The 18,843-nt window shown below is 33.3% G+C and overlaps 1 protein-coding gene across 2 annotated transcripts in view; it reads right to left on the bottom strand.

The window, feature by feature from the left end:
- Positions 1–17,840, bottom strand: part of LOC145292963 (beta-1,3-galactosyltransferase 1-like) — a 153,006-nt gene extending 135,166 nt beyond the window's left edge. For both annotated transcript variants that reach the window (XM_080139185.1, XM_080139187.1), the window contains exon 1: positions 16,202–17,840. The gene's annotated coding sequence lies outside the window, so the exon portion shown is untranslated. The remainder of the gene's footprint in view (positions 1–16,201) is intronic.
- Between the last annotated feature and the right edge of the window lie 1,003 nt (positions 17,841–18,843).

The following is an 18,843-nucleotide window of genomic DNA, read 5'->3' as shown; positions in this document are numbered from 1 at the left end:
AAAATTGCCTATCATCCCTGTCGGCATTCCCAGGTAGAAGCGCTTTAAGAAATAAGCAATGAACTTACCCCATCGAAAATGAGGTGGCAAGGCCTAGGAGAGTGGGATACCTTGATAATACCGCGGTAGCGTATGTTAGTCCTTCAGGTAGTGGGGCACGTAAATGTCCCACCAGCAATCGGGTTGATTGTCAAGATCAGATTCTTGATTGGTACATTCTACGCAGATCCCCAATTAACCGAATTAGCAAGGGCTCCTATCCTCATTGAAATCATGAGGATGGAGCTAGTAAGAGTGTTTTCATGCTTTCATAAAAACATCAAGTAGCCCGAAGAAAGAATTGAAAATAATCACTTAACGCTATGCCTCGTTAGTCCCATTTAGATTCTTTTCAGATCATTTATATATCTTGATTGATTAAGTTGGAGACACTTCAGTGTTTAATCGCTATATGTACATACTTTCAACACATAAAACATTAATCCAGTCATAAATACATTAACGCCTTTTCATTTGTTCGCGCCTTCGGGGAACCTGAGAAAACAATCGTGTAACGGAAGCTGTAGACAGGTTTTCATACGATTAATTTAATATGTTTACATGTCAGCAGTTAATTAGATGTTATTCGTCGATGGTGGCACACTGGTTATTACCTTGAACTAAGCACTTAGAGAGTTGCATCTATATTGCTATGTTTCTTTGACCGATCAAGACTATCATAGGAAGACAAAAATACAGGAAGAATGCAACACGTTACGCATCTTTCAACTCAGAAACCAAAATTCATTACAGACAAATTCAATAACAGATATGATAAAATGCACATTTTATTATAAAAATGTTGTCTTCATGCATTGATTTCAGGACATAAGACTTAACAAAAGCTGGGCTTTTTATATGCAAAATGTGAATTTTCTGGTGCGTAGTTGTGTAAATTACAGTTGAAATCTAAATTTAAACAGTAGGTGAATTTCTCCATACTCTGAATTTCCGTATATATTTTGATTTTTAAAAATCAATCAATATAACAAAAAACGTGTGTTTTACTTTGATAAAGTGATAGTAAATGTAATATTCTCAACAATCAAGAGTGTACGTTGTACGTTAGTTATATTAAGTGAAACATTATAAAAACCGCAATTACCTAATTTAAATCAAAAAGTAAATAAACAGGTACGGACTATTAATGAGATTTCTTTATTGGTATTAGACCACATTATATATATATATATATATATATATATATATATATATATGATGTCTAAATATAAACATAAATATTATGATTAAAAAAATGAAAATTAAGGCTAGCTCACCAGGTTTCTTTCCTCGCTCAGCAGAGATAAATAAAGGAAAATTACGATAAAAAATTGCCATGAATGGCGGATGAGAAAAATATAAAAAACGAAAAATAAGCAGGGGAAAAATTACATAGAAATCAAATCAAGTCCTAGGACATTTTATAACTATTTCGGCAAAAACTTAAATGCTGATGCGTCCCTAACAAGATTCCGACTATTTGAAAGTTTATATCTTCATATTATGAATACGTATTTAATTAAAAACAAGAGACAAGCCGGACAGTTTTGTTATTTCTAGCCGCATATGGAGAACTAGTAGCGTCTCGAGGTGCAATTGTGTCTCTAGACGTGTATCGCAATACAGTTATGTCTCTAGCCGCGTATCGTGGGACAGTTGTGTTTCTAGCCGCGTATCACGATACAGCTGTGTCTCTAGCCACGTATCGTGGGAGTTGTCTCTAGCCGCGTATCGCGGGACAGTTATGTCTCTAGACGCGTATTGAGGAGCAGTTGTGTCTCTAGACGCGTATTGCGGAACCGTTGTGTCTCTAGACGCGTATCGAGGTACAGTTCTGTCTCTAGCCGCGTAACGAGGTACAGTTCTGTCTCTAGCCGTGTACCGATAACAGTTGTGTCTGAATATGTATGGCACCCTACAGATGCAAGGAGTACATGATATGATCTTTAAGGATGAGAGCTGCGTGTAGTTCTAAAATATAATTTTATATCAGAAAAACCGCTGCAAGAAAAAAAATGAATTCTGGAAGAGAAGTCGGCGTTTCGAAGCAAAGAAGCAAACGTCAAAATTAAAATATCCACTACATAATACGAATGTCATTGATGTTCTGTCGTTCTTTTTTTTTTCTTAGACTACAACTTGAATACTAAAAATGAGCAGTCGAGTAGTATTAAACGAGAGACGTCGGAATATTGCATTGCGCTAAGACTGTTTATATTTTAATTTCCTACAGAAATACAACTTCCTTTCCTTAAAGAGCCCTTATAACGATAATATTCTAATGTATATAATATGAAGCTTGCTCGCAGGTTTAGTTTATTGATTTTAAAACATGAAAGACATTTCTTTTTTGTTACACCATCGATCTGTTTTTAGCAAACATAAAACAGTCTGCCATTGCGCGTAGGAGAAATATTAAATGACAATTACTTTTTTTTTCATATCTATAATATCATGTTCGAGTTTTTATATTTTTGAATTTCCAGATAAAAGATAGATGCCCTGATGTGCACTGAAGCAAACATACATATCCTTTTGTCCTCGAGAAACTGAGGAATTATTTGATCAGGCCATAACATATACACGTTCGATATTGGGAGTCGCTAGGGAAAACAGAAATGAAAAGCAAACCATAAACATTTTTTATTTTGGATTCGGTTACAGAAAATTGAGACGGCGAACGGAATGAATAGAAGAAGAAAAAAAAACGGTAAGTCATCTAATAAGCACAAAAAAGACGTTGAAGCTAAATGAGAACTTTACCTTTCTTTATTGGAGGGAGGAGTTATTACTTTTTTGCTGCTGGCTAAAAGATGGGTGATGCAAAGGTTTCGAAAGTGCTACCGGCAATCGTCAACGGAACACTAACGCAAAAGACTATTCTTTCTGTACAGGAAGCTGAAAAAGCAAACTTCCGGCAAGAATCGCGAGCGGAAAAAGGCAGATAGCGGCAGCGCAAAACAAACCAAAAGGCGTGAATCCTATTTTGCAGTTTGAGTTTTTAAACAAAACTTTAATGCAAAACGTCATTGTTTTCAAGAACGGAATAGCTAAACATAGAAGAAGAAATTTATGTTTTTGCAAGACAATGAAAATATAATAAGTTTACGCAATATATATTTGTCCACTTTACCCACTCACCATCTCTCTTTCTCCCTTTATGTAAACGTATATATGTATATATAGATAGTGTAGAGGAATATTTATATACACGCTCTGTTGGTGCTTGTGTATTCTCATAAGTGAAATCGCCAGCTAATATTAAGGATAATGCATATATGTTTGTCAATTATATAATATATATATATATATATATATTATGTTTGTCAATTATATATAATATATATATATATATATAGAGAGAGAGAGAGAAAGACAGAGAGAGAGAGGGCGAGAAGGAAATAAAAAGGAACACACCAGATGATGTGCTCATCAATGTTTAGTCTGTATTTCGAGACATCCTCTGGATGAAAGAAAAATAAAATAAGGAAGAAATATTGATGAACACATAACGTGGTTTGTTAATTTTTATTTTTCTATTTTGTCGGAATACTATTTCCATTGTTCTCATCATATATATATATATATATATATATATATATATATATAATACATATATATATATAATACATATATATTGTGTATATATAATACAAATAATATATATATATAATATATATAATATATATAACATATATAATATATAATATATATAATATATAATATATATAATATATTATATATTTATAATATATGTATAATATATATATATATAATATATAATATATATAATATATAATATAATATATATATCGTATATATAATATATATATGTATATAATATATATATATATAATATATATATAATATATGTATACAATATAAACAATATATATACAATATATATAATATATATACAATATATGTACAATATATATATACACTATATATATACAATATATATATATACAATATATATATACAATATATATATACAATATATATATATATATATACATATATATATATATATATGAAGAAATCTTACAATATATGCGTGAGATGCAGAGATACAATTTATTATTTTTTATTCATTTTTTTATTCAGTTTTCACCTAAACAAGGCACATTGCCACTTTGAAGTAGGGGGCTACCACCAGGGGCATAATTTGCGGGGGCATTATGAAGGGAGATTAGTAGAAAGATGGAGTAAAAGTCTCTCTTGCACCTAGGGATCTCTACTGTAAAGAGGCGGGGCTTAGTTTATTGTCGTGTTTGTCGGGGGTAGTTACGTCGAGGAGGTACAAGTGTTTTTAGTTCACCATTAAAATATTTGTAGAACTGGCAGACGGATGCAATATCTCGTTGATGGGACAGAGACGTAAACCTAGATGTTAGTTCAGGACCTATCACGTTGGCGACTCTTTTTTGAACCCTGTCCAGGAGTGAGATACAAGCTGGAGATGCACCAGCCCAAATGTGACACAAGTACTCTATACATGGGCCAATGGTGGCCTTATAGAGGTACTGGATACTTTCAGGCGTAAGTAATTTTCTAGCACGGTAGAGAGAGAGAGAGAGAGAGAGAGAGAGAGAGAGAAAGAGAGAGACTACCTTCTTTGCAGCAGCCTTGGCATATTCCTTCAATGTATCTATTCCAGTTCATATTCCCTGTAAACATTAGGTCGAGGAGTTTAAAAGAAGTACTTTCAGGCAATATGTTCTTGGCCATTACTATTGGTGGCAGAGAAGGTTTCTTGTAGTTATTGAAGGAAACAAGTTTAGTCTTGGCAGCATTGAATGTGATCATCCATTTTTGTCTCCATTCCACTACAGATTGGAGGTCATCCTCTAATGTTTCTGCCATTACCTTAGATATGTCTTCATTTGTTTTCCCTCATATCTGTTATAGAGGGTGGTATAATCGGCAAATATACCCATCTCCGAAATAATTTTATCAGGGAGGTCATTTATCAATATCAGGAATAATGAAGGTCCAAAGATAGACCCCCTGAGGTACTCCCGCATTTATGTCGTATAGTTTAGATGTACGACCGTCGAGGACAACTTCGATTTTTCTCTTACTTATGAAGGATTTAATTACATTATGTATTCTTCCAGTGATACCATATAATCTAATTTTCTTTAGAACCATCATGCCATACTCTTGCAAAAACCTTAGATATATCAAGGGCTACCGCTCTACCCTCCCCTGTTTTGTCCAGTGAACGGTATATGGGTTCAGAGACTACGGTTAAGATATCTGCTGTTGAACGGGCTTGCCTTAATCCATATTGTTTGTCAGTCGGGAGTTTAGAAGTTGTTAGATGCTGCGCTAGATCTTGATTTACAAAGGACTCAAATATTTTGGCGAAGGCGGCGATAATTTATTGGGTCAGTTTTTCACCTATATTCTTGAAGACTGGTATCACAGAAGCGGTTTTCCAGCAGTCGGCAAAGCAAGATTCGTTAAGGCATTTATTGTAAAGTGTGGAGAGAACTTGAATATATATAGTGACCTACAATCGACCGATAACTGCTTTTTCTAAAGCTTATTAAAATTCATTAAAATCTGTTATTTTAAAACAACATTGGGTTATACCAGAAATATAAACCCTGAAGTTTATTATGTTTCAAGCAGAATAATATAATTCTTTTTCTATAATGATTTAATAGACTTTTAATTTTTTTATTTTTCATTAAAACACGTTCTATCCAGTTTTCCTCGAATGTCAACAAAACACAAATATTTTTAAAGGTTTACGAATCAATTAAACTAACATTTTTATGTTTAAATAAAATTTACTTTGATTGGATATAATAATATGCAATATATTAAAATATCATTACCTTATATTTAAATAAATTCAATAATTTAATGATTCAGCAAGATCTCGTACATTTTAGGAATTGTGCTTACCACCGCCATCTTGAATTTTAGGTATGGGAACCCAGTCGCATCTAAATATTTAAGAGTTTTCATGAATTTTCATATAACTAGGAAGGCAAATACATTTTTTATATAATTAAATTACATTATAATTACAAACAACATTAATGGTGAAATATGTTATGTTTAGCTTTATAATTTTTTCTTCATAATAATTGGTCAATCACGCTTTAAGTTTTTCATAATACTTGTTAAAAGTAAAAAAAGATTATTTTTTTAATATTTTTACATAAACAAATGAGCATTATATTTCTCAGTTTTAATATAACTGTTAATTAGTTTTTAATTTCATGGTTTTTGCTTTATTGTTTTCTTATTAATAATAAACCCTGAGCCACACTCCTTTTCTATCTCTAGATCATACTGCATTTTTCCCAATTCTTTATTGCATAAATTAAGTTAACAAAGGAGGCTTACATTAGCACTAAATGGTCATTAAAAGGGCTGTTTTTGGTAACCATCTGGGGGTGCAACTTCTTGGAATGTCGCAACCATCATCTTCAGAAATCCACGTTTTCATGGTTATAGTTAGTTCTTAAAAAGGAAGGCAACAACTCTTTGTAAATTGTAACGAGATACCGTATCTTGAAAAATACAATACGCAGATACAATAATACTTAAAATGTTCACTCCGTTATTATATTTTATTTAATTTACTTGTTTATTTATTTTTGGTATCGATTCTTTAAAGTCTTATCATGTACTGGTACATGGAAAGTTTACACATTCTAAAATAAAAAAATGTGTAATTTATTTTTAAAGGTTTAAAAGTATGCTTAACTTAGGGTTTTCGAAAAAAAAAAAGAAGCATTTTTCATCCTCGTCTGAAAGATAATAATTATTGATAACATATTCATTAAATATCATATTTAAAAACGCAAAAGATAAAAAAAAAATTAAACATGAAAATTTCAGATTTTAATCCTCGATATCAAGGCAATTTGTGAATTTTTCTTGTTTTTCTACACTCGTTCATCTTCCTACCACACAATGGGTGCGTGCTTTGTTGATCGCTTGGACTTAAAGGGTAAAACAACGGACAAATGAGGAAGGGGGGCATAAAGTCCCTAAAATAAATTCATGCAATGAATATGGAAAATAAGTATACCCTTTATAATGTGCATTCTGTACTTATTAATCTGTGAACAATTTATATTGATTAGATAATTACCTGATTTTTGGTAGATTTTAAAAGACAGACTGTTACGAAAACAAAGAAAAACACTTTATCAATTTGGCAGCTACTATATATATATATATATATATATATATATATATATATATATATATATTGGATTCTCTCATCGAAGACGGTGAATGAGGGTTCAGTATGCAATCTTCAGCAGCTCGCAAGATCTGTGACACCACATGCGTAATTGCAATCCTGTAGACGTCCAGCACACTCCTCCGCAGATGGTGAACTTACATGTATATATTCAGTGTAGCTTAATCGCCATATATATTTTATAAATTACTAACTAGCTCTACCTACGTATTGAGCACTTTTGAAGTAAATACTTAAAGTTTACGCATAAATCTATACTTTCGTATATTAAATTTATGTGAATAAATGAAGTAGTTATGTATATATATATATATATATATATATATATATATATATATTATTTCTTACCTACATCAAGCAGCTCACAGTGTTAACAAATAACCTGTAGCTTACAAATCTGCTAAAAAACCTGTAATTCCGAGCTCCATTTTTCTGTCTGTAGCTACAAGCAACGCTGCTATACCCGTAATTCCTGGTTCCAGCATCAGTGATATGCCCGCAGCTGAAACCAACGTCATATTTCACCAGCCCCAAACAACAGTAAAGAATTTCTTGTAAAATTATGTCTAGCTGAGAGGACATTCAACCAGTCCATTGTGCGTGACATATGTTTTTTTTACCCTAATGCAGAGGAAAGGGAAACATAGTTTAAATGAGTATTTTATCAATCAAGTATAGACAAAATATTGACAATAATATCGTGACAGAAAATGTGGTTAGATGGAGTAAACTAAATGCTAGGAATGGGATGGGAAAATAAAGCACTTGCTGTAAAAAAGAAAGGATAAAGAAAGGGCCAAATAAATTACAACTAAAATCGGGATATGTTCTATATTATAATAGTACTAATCCAAGCAGTCTATTATTAATTGTAGTATGGGGAATAGTATTAGTGTTTGTAATATTACATTTCTCAGTCTGAAAGGTTTTTGAATCTGGTTTTGACTGTTTAATGACATTATACAATGACTTTAACCATCTCTATGATCGTACGTCAGTTTGTCGCCAGTCATTGTTTTTGCGTGGTTTATACCCATAACACATAACTTTTTCCAAAAGTATCTTTACAGAGTAGAAATAGACTCCTAAATCGAATGAAGGATGATATTTCACATTCTCCGCAATACCTTCTATAATATAAAGCTCTCCTGTCTGTTTAAATATATGTATGTGTGTATGATTGTATGTCTGCCTAAATATTTTTACAGAGGCGAGATACGAGATAGGTATGGTTGGGAAGCTCGACCCTTCGGACGACAAATATCGAAAAATAGTCTGAGAACATTAATCTCTTTATTCATATCTGGGCAGTTTTGTACAATGGGGGATTCGATTTTTTTTTGCTAGCTATTTTTGCAATGATTGTATCGGTTTCATTCACTTCGTTTAATTTGAAAATTTTCCGCTTCTAGTCGCGTCATGGGGCATTGGTAAGACGTCAGATTGACTTTCACTTTCTTTTCCGCCCTCGCGTCACGGATTCGAGCCTGCCTTCCTACTATCACTGTTTTTTTTTTGTTCAAGACACTTCCAAACACCGGGGCAACGCCGGAAACTCAGGCTAGTTTATTATATAAGCGATATAAATATTCTTCATTTATTCTATCGTTAATTTCGCGGCAGAGCTACAACGCCTTGTTCTCATTAAAAAAAAACATTCACTGCAAAAACTCGTCCATCCAGAATTAAGACCAATAAATATATCGATTCTACTCTGCGACTAGGACAAAAGGAAATAATAATACGGATCTGTTTATTTTATGTTTAAGATTGACAAACCATCAAAAATAATATTTTAGATTGTGCATGATAGACCAATCAATCAACACAGAAAGAAATTGACAAATCTGCAAAGAATAACATGATGAAGATATCCGTACGTCTTTTATCTAAGTGTTTTGTCTTAATACTAATGACCGACCATTGCTCAGTCTAAAAAAACACTAAAGGATAAGTTGTAATGAGATTATAAGTCAAATAATGATATATTCGTATTTCTATAAAATTGAAAGCATTGATGGCAATGAAACTAATTTAATTATATGAGGTAACTCCTCGACAGATGTATATTGAAATTCGACTTGAAGATAATATTACTACAGCTTCTCGGCAAACAGTGTCACCATAACATTTTCTACACATGAAAAATTCTTTGAAAAACTCTTTCCTAATAAAAAGTCCATATGATTTTATGCACATAGAAAATGGGGACACTATGTTATTATAATATCTAAAACTTGATATGTGTCGTATTATTACCTTGCGCAGTTGATAGAGGTGTTCTCTAGAGTTCCAGTCTGAAGATAGTGGTTTCCGTCCGACGCCAAATAGGCCAGACGATTAGTTGGCCAAATCCTGGTGAGATGAAAGCAACTATGCAAGGCAGTAATTACTGAGGATGCAATAAGGTAAATTCAGCATTTCTATACCGCCAATTGACCACATCCTGTCTGCTCATCCTTCGGCTAACATTCACATTTGCGGTGACTTCATCGTCCATAATGTGGAACAGCTGACCCGTTCAAATAAGACAGATGACGAGGGGCGGTTCTGTCATGATTTTGCCATTGCCTATGACCTCACTCAGACTGTTCACGAACCCACAGGTGTCAGCGGTCAGTATGCAAGCCTTCTAAACCATTTTCTCACAACTTCCCCTGAGCTATGTCATGTTCCGTTCTATCTCCTCTGGTATCCTCCGACCCGTCCGTTGTATCAGTTAAGATAAGAATGAAATGTAATAAGTCTTCACACGTGCCTCTCCACCGTACTGTATATCGATACTCTATGAGTGAATGAGATAGCTTCCGTACATTTATATCTGATCTGCCTCTACATTCCATGTTTAAAAAGGATGTGTCCTCTATAGTATCAGACCTGACCGAACGGTTAATTGTAAACATAGACCGATTTTTACCATAGAAAAAATTCCAACAAAAACCTAACGGCCAGCCAAGTTCCTCCCCAGAATGTGCTGCTGCCATCGCGCACAGAAATCACTTTTTCCATAGCTACCAACATAATAGATGTACTGAGACTAAAGCTGCTTTCAGGGCTGTCAGCAACCACTGTAAAACAGTAATAAAAAATGCAAGAGCGCGATACGCTCAGTCCGTTATATCCAAAGCAGCTGAGCAGCGGATTGGTTCCCATCAGTTTTGGCAAATAGCAAACAGGATCTTTAACAGAAGCGTGCGTTCTATCCCAACCATCATCAATGGGCCTAAGGTCATCTCATCAGCACCAGACAAGGCCAAACTATTTGCCAAGAACTTTGCAGCTTATTCTACTCTATGTTACGAAGACCATAAACTCCCCGTATTTCCTCCTATAAAAGACAACACGCTAGGTAACATACAAATATATGTGCGTGAGGCCGCCAAGCTAATTAAGAACCTTGATCCCAGTAAAGTAATTGGCCATGACGGCATTCCAATTATAGTGTTGAAAAAGCTTCAACCAGAACTTACCCCATACTTACAGAACTATTTAAGCGTTGCCTTAAGGAGAAATGCTTTCCAACACCTTGGAAAACCTCATCAGTATGCCTTGTATTTAAGAATTCAGGTCATAAGTCATCTCCCTCTCGGTAGATACCAATAAGTCTCCTCTGTGTCATAAGTAACCCGCTGGAACCCATATTAAATAAAGAAGTAGTCAACCACTTTATTATATAAAAATAAATAACCTTCTTCGTTACATGCAATATGGTTTCCGTTCTGCTAGATCTACAGCAGATGTGCTAACGGTTATATCTCATAGGATTAGTGAATCTCTCGACAAAGGCTTCCTTTCTAGGGCAATTGCTCTTGACATATAAGTATACCTTAGAAAAGGTATGGCATAAGGGCCTACGTCACAAGATTTTCAGATACGGTGTAACTGAAAATGTTTTCTCAATTATTAAATTTCTCTCTGATAGGCTCATAAAAGTAGTGGTTGATGGACAGAAATCAGAGATTCACAGTATTAATGCTGAAGTCCCTCAAGGGTCCATCCTGGGCCCAGCTCTCTTCCTGATCTACATCAATGATCTTTCAAAACAAATACGTAAATTGTCCGTTGGCATCTATGCTGATGATATGACCATCTATGGCAACACATCAAAGGCCGTAAATTTCCTCCTCTAAAAGACAACACGCTATGCAACATACATATATCTGTGCGTGAGACCGCCAAGCTAATCAAGAGCCTTGATTCCAGTAAAGTAATTGGCCCTGACGGCATTCCAATTATAGTGTTGTAAAAGCTACAACGAGAACATGCCCCCATACTTAAAAACTATTTTAGCGTTGGTTTAAGGAGAAGTGCTCTATCTGATTCTCTCTCCTCTGATCTTGAGCGCATGGTACAGTGGTGGAAGCGGTGGATGATTACTTTTGATGCATCTAAAACCAAACTCCTATCTTTACATAATCAATGCTCTGATTCCCATCTGGAAACAATTGAAATGGATTGCTCTCGTCTTGGGGAGGCTCCATATTTTGACAAGCTTATGGGTTTGACCTTTACTTCTGATCTGAAATGGAACACGTACATCAAGTATGTTGTCAAGGTATCTGGGAAGATGCTGCGATACTTCTACCGCTCCAGAAGATATCTTAGTACTGATGCAATTATTTATCTGTATAAAAGCCAAGTACGTCCAAGGATGGAGTACTGCTGCCATATCTGGGCAGGAGCTTCGAAAAACAGACTATCCTGCCTTAACATACAAAATAGACTTCGTGGCTTAGTGGGGGATGCCATTTTCTCTTTCCTGCAACCTCTCTCATACGAAAGAGAAATTGCGAGCCTATTTTTGTTTTATCATTACTTCGGTGGCAAGTGCTCGTCTGAGCTTCAATTTTTGCCCCCCCTCGCCAATTATTCACAATAAAGACCCATCTAGCTGAAACCACTGTCATTAATTTTCCCCACTCTTAATCCTTGCCTAACTCAAAGCGTAGATTCCATGAGCAAAGCTTCTTTCTTAGAAGTTCACGATTGTGGAACTCTCTTCCGGTTGCCTGTTTCCCATCTGACTACACCTTGGATGTCTTCAAGTCCAAAATAAACAAGTTCCTACTGAACTGCCCCCTTAAGTAAGACACTTTATCAGATCTCCATTACTAACGATTACTACGATACTATCTCATTGATTACTATACACGCAATAACCCTTATCCCCGAGTGGCCTCCGGGCTTTGATAAGTGGTGACGTCCATGGAAAAAAACGTAGCGGTTAACCACCTGACGAAGAAACAGTCGGCCGAAACCTCGTGAAACAACAATTATAAACATGAGAATAACAGTCAGCAAGTAAAGAAATAGACATTAAAGGTATTCATTTAAATAAGTTACGAACACGCTTCTAACCACGGCATGTTTTCATGTGCACAGGCACTAGTAAATCGAAAATCAATTACATTAGAGTTCGGTCTGAAACAATTGGAACGTGTTTTTCATTAGGATCGATAATTTATTTTTATTCTTTTTTGTTGTCAGGCAATGGGTTAGAAGTCGACAAGAAAAACACAAAGCCTTAAAGTTATTGCATATTTGTTAAGCGTATCTATGCTATTGTAAACTGGTTTATAGCCGAGACAAAGCACTGGGTGAACTTTGCGTGTTCAAATATTTATATCGTCTCAGTTCAGTTAACATGAATTACAAAAGAATTTTAAACAAATATTGAAACTGACTTCAGATGGAGACACGTTATGATCACTCACACACACCGGCATATGTGTGTGTGTGTGTGTGCGCGCGCGTAATACGTGTATATTAGATTTACTACTCTAGATTACTGGCATGCAGTAACACATTATTTATTTTTAATTATTACATATTTGGCAAGTTACAAAAACGTATTAGAAAAGGGAGTCTTTGACAAACTATGTATACTCAGGAAAAGGGCGCCTGCGTGTGAATGTTTTTTCGTGGCAGGAGTATCGCAATCTCTAGCCACGCCTCTCCTGAGTCGGCATAGTTAAATGCCAGTGGCAAGTGAAGTGTATAGATAGGGCAAGTGAAACCAAATGCCGAGATAAGTGGAGAGCACATACAGCGCGTAGAATTTCAAAACGGTCACCCATCTAGTACTAAGCAGACTCAACGTTGCTTAACTTTGGTAATCTGACGCGATTATACTGTACAATACTACCACTACTACTACTACTACTACTAATAATAATAATAATAATAGTGATAATAATAATAATATGTATGAAATATATATAACATATAATATATTATATATAATATATATTTTATATATAATATATATAATATATAATATATATAATATATATATATATATATATATATATTTATATGTAATATATGTATGTATATATATTTTTTTTTCTAGGAGTTTCACTGAATCTTACATTATCATAGAAGACATCGTATTTTTTTTTCCATTTTAATGGTAATTTTAAATTCTAAATAGATGGCCCTTATATGAGAAAAGTGTCCGCCCGATCTCGGTGACAATTGTATTATAGCTAAGGCTTGTTTATTGTGTCACGTGGTTGGCACGAACATTGGATAGTAATTGATTATGTGCTTTTGCAATATTCTCTTACTAAACGTCACCATAAATGGACTTTACATCACCGGTAAAATGATAATCAAATTATAATGTTTTATAATGTGTATACATTTCAAATTATCAAAAGAAACGGTATTTCCATTTGGAGTATAAATTAATACTTGAAAAAATACATTACTCGGTTTTGTAAAATTGTCAAATATAACATTTTACAATCTTTAATTATTATGGCAGTTCATATGACTTTTCATTCATTACTTAAAATTGTTTATATATTAATATTTGTGCTAGAAAACTGCATTGTTTGTTTGAATATACGCGATAGGAACATATGCGTAATGTGCTAGTGTCCAATAACCATTTTTAGTTTATACGTCAGCTTAAATGCTTGTAAGTCAAAGTTTAAAAATCGCATAACATACTAATATATGTTTAGTATGTTGTTATATTTATCTTAACAGGAGTTATCACACGAGTCAGCATCATGCGATATTTACTGGATGCTGTGTGACAAACATTCTTCAAAATTTAAAATACGCTTCTAATAACTCTTTCGATAACCGTTGAAAATTAATATAAGTTATTGCAACAGTCGTTGACGACGACTGCTCGCTGGTAGTAGACATGGAATTTATCTGTAATTCGAGTTGCAATAACATTCGCCAATGTTCCAATAGTCTGCGCACCATATTAGTGAGAGTCTAGCTTACTATTCGATTTCATCCTTATTCAACTGAACATAGAAGTATAGCCAACCTCGGGATCGTTTGCCCTCTTGTAGTATTTGCACATGTGACAACCAACTGCATGTAAGATCTTAATCACTAATTTCTGGCAAGAATATAATGAAGTGGCTTCTGCGGATGTGTAATCGTTATCCTTTGCTGCTGATGATGAAGATAATGAGAACTCCTTGACTCAATTTATCGCATCATATAATCACTTTACTTATACATATGAAATAAAATCACAAATCCGTTTCGTGTTATTGCTTTTTCCGTTAATTACATCTCACATATCATTTTTCCATTTTGTGTCCTAAAATGTCATTAACAGTTATTAATTAAACCAAGTTTCCGCTCTGAAAATGCGGCTTCCTTACATGTATTTTTTGCATTAAAATCTTTTTTATACTTATGTAGTAATACACACACACACACACACGCACACACACACACACACACACACACACACACATATATATATATATATACTTCTGCCTATAAATACAAACATAAATATACGTAGAGCTCTCTATGCCTATATAGATGTAAATCTATACATGTGTGTTTAGAGAGATCTATGTACACATAGGTATATTGATTTATTCATAAATAAATGTATATATACACATGTATAGATTTCTCTCATTTTCTCTTTATATATATATATATATATATATATATATATATATATATGTGTGTGTGTGTGTGTGTGTGTGTGTCATACAAACAAGCAGCGAATCCTAGTGTGGATGAAACGCGGAATATTCTGTGTAGCTTAATTGTCATATATATTTTTCTAACTTACTATATATATATAGAGAGAGTGTGTGTGTGTGTGTGTGTGTGAGAGAGAGAGAGAGAGAGACCACTCGCTCTTTGTTTGTAAAAGCGATAGGCGAATGTTTATTTAATATACATTTGATAAGGCGTTTATGAGCACCGATCCATGATAGAGTGATTAGAACTGCTGACTACCAACGGGATGGTTGTAGGCTCAATGAACGCTAGGGAAAAGTGCTAGGCTAGTCATACAACGAAACATTACAGTATGTTGATGACACACACACACACACACACACATATATATATCGTGAGAGAGAAAGATATTTCAACTATAACCCTGTACAAACGGACACACCCACATTATATATATATATATATATATATATATATATGTTTATCACTCGTAAATGTATATTTTAATCGACTTTTCATTGACTCTTTTTATCATTCGTAACTATATATTTCACTTATATTTTTAATATTTTATCTCCACCTGATGATGATTCAAGAAAGAATCGAAAGCGCTTGTGTGAACCATGGAACATTTGTAAATACCCTCTATCTTGAAGTTAAAAAAATCTTACGAAAGATTGAAAAAATGAACAAAATAATCATTAAGCAAGGTATCTCTGTTGTTTTTAATAATGTTTGCCTGAATATATATATATATATATATATATATATATATATATATATATATATATATATATATCCTTTATATGCGTTATAATATCTACGACAACTATCTCGAACAGTAAGGGAATTAATAGAGAGTTGTAATAATTAAGTAAACTATTTTGAATGTATACAAATATCAGGAAAATGCACAGACTAATATATTAAAATCAATAAGTAAACGTAAGTATATTACATATATTCACTTACCTTTTCATTGCTTTTTGGTAATCCATTCCTTTGAGAATATGATCTTCACGCTTATTTTTTCGCTTTTTTTTTACAAGTATTTTTTGGCATATATATATATCGAAAGTAACTATTTATCAAATATTTCCTTGGTAATGTATTTCCGTTGTTTTTTTAATAATTATTTATAACTCTTAGTAAATGTTGCATGGCTACTTGAGCACTGTTTATTTTTTAATTTAAAAATTGTTCGTGATGATGAAACAATTCATGGCCAAGAAATAAGGAAAAAAAGGGAACGCCAGTCTACTAAAAATACAAAAACGACTTCGTGTTCTTTTTAGTGTTATTTCATTTTTTGTGATTCCGCACTTTTTATAATTTGCGTTAAAAGCAAAGGTGTTTATTATTATAGTACTTATCGAAAAGCTATTTTTCGTTCATTTTCTCAATATAAAATGGCTTCGTGTCGCATTTAAGCAAACTCACAAAGACGCTGATAAGAATGCCTTGTCAGGAATAATAAATATAAATCTGTGGACGTTTAAATCTCTTTTTATTAAAAATTTCGTTTATCGACAACGATCTTTATTTATGCATCTGTAGTGTAAGCAGTAGGATTCATGTTAAATGGTGTATTATAAATATATATATATATATATATATATTATAAATTAGTACATTTGTATGTAATAGATAATCTAAGGTACAGTAAAATAACATATACCATTAAAACACGAAATACTGACGCGCGTGTTCAATTACTTTGGTAAGAGCCCAAATTATGAACTCTTCAAAATTTTCGCGGGAAAATTTCATTGGCTTGAACATGAACTAGAAGAACAAAGATCTTTGTGTAACTGAAAATCGTGTAGAACATTGAATATATGCATTTTTCCTATTAGGTTAATTATAATTTATTCCTTAGGACCTCTATTCAATTGTTTTTCGAAATATCTAACTTGTATCTGTTTAAATTGAATATTGTTATTACAAATATTTCGCTAGTTGTAAAAATCACGCAGTTGTTCAGGTAGCGTGCTAAGCTCTGATTATTGCTTTTTGCATAAAAAGAAAATAGTTTATGTCACGAAAAATGTTTATACACTTGTTTTGTGTTCGTTCCCGAGACGTCGTCTTCATCGTCGTCCTCTGTGTCGTTCTCTTCGTCTGTATTCACTCCTTGTCTTCCTGGCTGAGGGTGGGCGTTGAGTACAAAACTCTCAAGATCATTCCCTCGCCCTAAACCCGCCAAACAAGTACACATCTCGCGTGAATCCATTCTGAATAGAAACAGGTCCGTCCTTTTCTGATCATTGTAAAAACGTGTTTACTTCTGATTTTTTAGAATCGAAAAGCAACAGAAATAAAATTGATAGGAAAAAAGCAGCAAAAAACGAACAAGTTTTAAGTTAAGTATGATTCAGCTTCCGGTTAATTACTCTAAAGTTGATAGAAATACTTTAGTATGTTTACTACGTGTATCGCTTCATAAGACTATTGCCCTTATTAAATTTTAAAGCATGTTATTAGTTTCATATAAGTGCTTTATAAACGCAACAGAGGATATAGTGTACACGTTTCGGAAAGCTACTAATGCTTTTAAAGTATAATATAGGGATGGTTTCACACGCCCATTATATATGTACATATATATATATACATATATATATATATATATATATATATATGGGTAAGTATGTATGTGTGTATGTGTGTGCGTGTGTGATCTAAGTTTTCTTTTTAACACTTTTTTTCACTTATCTAGCTTAATTTATCTTTCAGATTGCAGTTTTTCAAGCGATCAGTCGGGTTTTACATTTATTATGTTATGTTTTTTGTTTTTGTAAAATTAAAAAAGCTTCTATGTTTGTATATATATAAGACATATAGAAAGAGCTGCGTGCTGTTGTATGTATAATAAACTTTTATAGCAGTCAGGAACACATACTGCAAGTATGTATATCAAAATATAGCTAAATAGATGTTTACTTTACCATTTTAACTAAGTTACGCCCACTGTCCTCAAAACCAGAACACACGGACAAATATGCCTGTTTTATGTGTGTGCTTTTATTTCTGTTGTGTTTAGATATTTAAGCATGTTAAATAGTTCCGTTTATTTTCTTTATATTTCTCCATACATATGAGCTTTTCACGAGTAAATAATTCGAAAACTTTTCAGGCGTTCATCTATGACGTGTAGCGTACGCAATGGCTGTTGTAACAAGCAAGTAGTGCAATAGAAATGTATTCCTTCGCATAGAAAAAAAAGTATTTTTCTTAATGTTTAATTAAATCCATTCTTGTAGACCCTTTTAAATGTTGCCTTTGTATTCGTGTTCTTTGTTTTTTTTTTCTTCTTCCGATGTCATTAACGTTACAATGAAACATTGAATTCCACAGCTAAGAAAATCCGCGGATAAATACAAATAGCATTTTTATGCCAAAGACAGCGTTATTACTGCCAGTATTTGATCTTATTCTTTCGCTATGTTTTTAGTTTATATACATGTATATATATATTTACAATGTGGATGTTCTCATTAATTTCTACGTCTTATAATAAACTATGTATTCTTGCTTTGTAGGAGGTTGATAATCTGTTTTTTTGGGGGGGGGCCTCTTTTCTTTTCCAAATACAATTGTATGTCTTTTTATTT

Source organism: Euprymna scolopes, chromosome 14, assembly GCF_053919585.1.
Source record: "Euprymna scolopes isolate OS-2025 chromosome 14, ASM5391958v1, whole genome shotgun sequence".
Taxonomy (NCBI): domain Eukaryota; kingdom Metazoa; phylum Mollusca; class Cephalopoda; order Sepiida; family Sepiolidae; genus Euprymna; species Euprymna scolopes.
Note: the sequence above shows the minus strand (reverse complement) of the source record. Positions and strands in the feature narration are given on the sequence as shown.